This window comes from Oncorhynchus keta, chromosome 1, assembly GCF_023373465.1.
Source record: "Oncorhynchus keta strain PuntledgeMale-10-30-2019 chromosome 1, Oket_V2, whole genome shotgun sequence".
Classification (NCBI taxonomy): Eukaryota; Metazoa; Chordata; class Actinopteri; order Salmoniformes; family Salmonidae; genus Oncorhynchus; species Oncorhynchus keta.
The window spans coordinates 33739953-33742959 of record NC_068421.1 but is presented as its reverse complement, the minus strand read 5'-3'; the positions used below and the strand labels follow the sequence as shown (position 1 = coordinate 33742959).

The 3007-nt window shown below is 41.4% G+C and overlaps 1 pseudogene; it reads right to left on the bottom strand.

Annotated features, from left to right (window-relative positions):
• Window positions 1-2048: 2048 nt before the first annotated feature.
• Window positions 2049-2660, bottom strand: LOC127930027 (olfactory receptor 4C11-like; annotated as a pseudogene).
• Between the last annotated feature and the right edge of the window lie 347 nt (window positions 2661-3007).

The window sequence follows — 3007 nt, the reverse complement described above, 5'->3', positions numbered from 1 at the left end:
AACTGGCAAGTGTCTTCACTGACATTTTCAACCTGCTGGAAGACCCAGCCACGACCCATCTTCAATGCTCTTACTGAGGAAGGAGATTGTTGGCCAGAGATCTCACGATACATGGCCCCATCCATCACTCCCTCAATACGGTCCAGTCGTCTTGTCCCCTTTGCAGAAAAGCTTCCCCAAGAATGATGTTTCCACCTCCATGCTTCACGTTTGGGATGGGGTTCTTGGGGTTGTATTCATCCTTCTTCTTCCTCCAAACACGGCGAGTGGAGTTTAGACCAAAAAAACAAAACAAAATGTTGTCTCATCAGACCACATGACCTTCTTCCATTCCTCCTCTGGATCATCCAGATGGTCATTGGCAAACTTCAGACGGGCCTGGACATGCTGGCTTGAGCAGGGGGACCTTGCGTGCGCTGCAGGACTTTAATCCATGACGGGCGTAGTGTGTTACTAATGGTTTTCTTTGAGACTGTGGTCCCAGCTCTCTTCAGGTCATTGACCAGGTCCTGCCATGTAGTTCTGGGCTGATCCCTCACCTTCCTCATGATCATTGATGCCCCACGAGGTGAGATGTTGCATGGAGCCCCAGACTGAGGGTGATTGTGGTCATATTGAACTTCTTCCATTTTCTAATAATTAATAACAGTTGTTTGCCAACAGTTGTTGCGCCAGCAGTTGTTCTCACCAAGCTGCTTGCCTATTGTCCTGTAGCCCATCCCAGCCTTGTGCAGGTCTACAATTTATCCCTGATGTCATACACAGCTCTCTGGTCTTGGCCATTGTGGAGAGGTTGGAGTCTGTTTGATTGAGTGTGTGGAGGTGTCTTTCAAACAGGTGTAGTTAATACAGGTAATGAGTGGAGAACAGGATGGCTTCTTAAGAGAAAAACTAAAGGTCTGTAGAGCCGAATTCTTACTGGTTGGTAGGTGATCAAATACTTATGTCATGCAATAAATGCTAATTAATTAGTTAAAAATCATTGATTTTCTAGATTTTTTTGTTTTAGATTCCGTCTCTCACAGTTGAAGTGTACCTATGATAGAAATTACAGACCTCTACCATGCTTTGTAAGTAGAAAAACCTTCAAAATCGGCAGTGTATCAAATACCTGTTCTCCCGACTGTATAAAGGCAGGATATATACAGTAGGCCTATGAACAACTATTTTCACTTAAGGTCAAATGCAGCCATTTTTATCTCAATATCGTATGATTTTTGGATAATAATTTAAGTACGTTACTGTGATTATGTTTGACCACCTAATTTGAAAACAAACACAAATTGCTTCTTAGCAAGTGGGCAATTTCTCCATAAAGAATTTTACTTGGACTGTCTGGGTGTGGTCTGAATGGGGAGAGGAAAACTGAAAACTAGCTGTTACTGGCAGAGATTTGGAACCCTTTTTAAAATGATTAGTCTATTTTCTAATTTACTGCCTGGTGTTGTCAGCAGATGGAATAAAACTCCATCCCACCAAAATAGCCTGTAGGCCAAAACTCCATCCAACCAAAACTGGCTGAAATTTTAGGCAGTCTTTAAAAAATTGCTTTGACACTAAAGGGCATATTCATCATTTTACAATTTCACAGCATTATTCCAACCTCATAGTGTGGGAATAAATACTGAATGTACTAAACATTAGTAACACTTGCTCTTTCTATGACATACACTGAGTTTACAAAGCATGACAGAATGACCAGGTGAATCCAGGTGAAAGATCCTTATTGATGTCACTTGTTAAATTCACTTCAAGCAGTTTAGATGAAGGAGGAGACAGGTTAAAGGATTTTAAGCCTCGAGACAATTGAGACATGGATTATATATGTGTGCCATTCAGAGGTGAATGGGCAAGACAACATATTGAATTGCCTTTGAACTGTATGGTACTACCAGCTCTCATAGTCTCACGTCAGAACAAGACATTCATCCATGTTTCTCAAATTTCAAAGTTGTTCCAAATGTTAAATTCCGAAGTGTTTAAGGTCAAGTTAAGGCATTAACTCTGGTTTCCACGTCATTTAACACAAGTGCATCACTCCAATGCATTTAACTTAGGGCAGCAAGTTTCATCACATACATTATAGGGTTCACCAAATGAGGCACAACTAAGAACTCCACCGCCATGATATTCCTCCAGGGCCAGCAGGCTGGTGTTGCTGCCATAGCGAGCAAACATCACATCGAAGGTGACGGATATGATGAAGTTAGTCAGGGTGATCAGATGAGGCAGACAGGTCTGTATTAAATTCTTCCTCTTCTCCCTGAAACGCAAAGGCGCTTTGATGATGTCCACATAGGAAATCAGGATTATTGTTTGAGAGGCGTGAGAAAAGGTGAGAATGAAGCAATAGAGGTTGTTCAGAGTGGCGTCAACACATGACAGTTTCAAGAACTCCTAGTTTAAGCAGTAGAGTTTATCGATGTAGAAGCCACAGGGGGCAACCTGGCTGTTAGTCCCATCTCAATGCTACTTTCTGGCAATGAGAAAAGCCACGTCCGATAAAGCAGTGTCGACACTTTGAGTTGTCATGATATAGTGGTATTGTAATGGCTTACAGATGGCCACCACCTGTCATATGCCATCACTGTCAAGCTGTTGAATTCACAGAAAGCATAGGAGTAGATGACAAATATTTGGGTCATGCACTCAATGTACATTATCACATGATGGTCAAATAAGGTTATAAAGTATTTTTGTAGATCTGTTTGTTTTTCTGTGTCTCGTTCAGTCCGTGCTGCACAAACACTATATTCTAGGAGTAGTTGAACTCCATTGTCATTGACACCAGGCACACATGGCTAATTCACACAGGACTTGAGAACATTCAGTTTATCCAAGTTTTGTTGGTTGGTCTATTTAAAAATTGTTTGATGACAATCTGACTGTAACTGTACAGTAGCACTTTGTAGCACTCATTCAAACAGTGTTATTATATTCAAATGTCAGTTGAACATTATTTTGATTGCAGGACAACCCAAAACCACCAGCAACAGCACCCACCTAC